At 66.9% G+C, this 236-nt stretch overlaps 1 protein-coding gene across 1 annotated transcript in view; it reads left to right on the top strand.

Annotated features, from left to right (window-relative positions):
- Window positions 1-236, top strand: part of LOC104498684 (NEDD4-like E3 ubiquitin-protein ligase WWP2) — a gene marked incomplete at its 5' end in the record, with an annotated part of 3,960 nt that overhangs the window by 1,005 nt on the left and 2,719 nt on the right. The window lies entirely within an intron of this gene.

Genomic DNA, 236 nt, shown 5'->3' with positions numbered 1-236 from the left:
CCAGGGGATGCAGTTTGCACCCCTTGACCTCCCGACAGCTGCTGGTCTGTGCTCAGGGCTGGCTGCTGCTCTTGGGTTTGGAAGTGGAGAGAGAAACCAGCTAGTGGGAACTGAGGGGAGCCCTGGGGATTTGCAGGAGCCCCTTTCCTCCTCCCCACGCACCCCTGCAGCCCCCGGAGCGCTCCCCGCTGGCGGCAGGGATGGGGGGTTCCCCGTGCTGGGCTAGTGGCGCTGGC

Source organism: Buceros rhinoceros, unplaced genomic scaffold (genome assembly GCF_000710305.1).
Source record: "Buceros rhinoceros silvestris isolate BGI_N320 unplaced genomic scaffold, ASM71030v1 scaffold29998, whole genome shotgun sequence".
NCBI classification, from domain to species: Eukaryota; Metazoa; Chordata; class Aves; order Bucerotiformes; family Bucerotidae; genus Buceros; species Buceros rhinoceros.
This window is presented reverse-complemented; position numbering and strand designations above follow the sequence as displayed.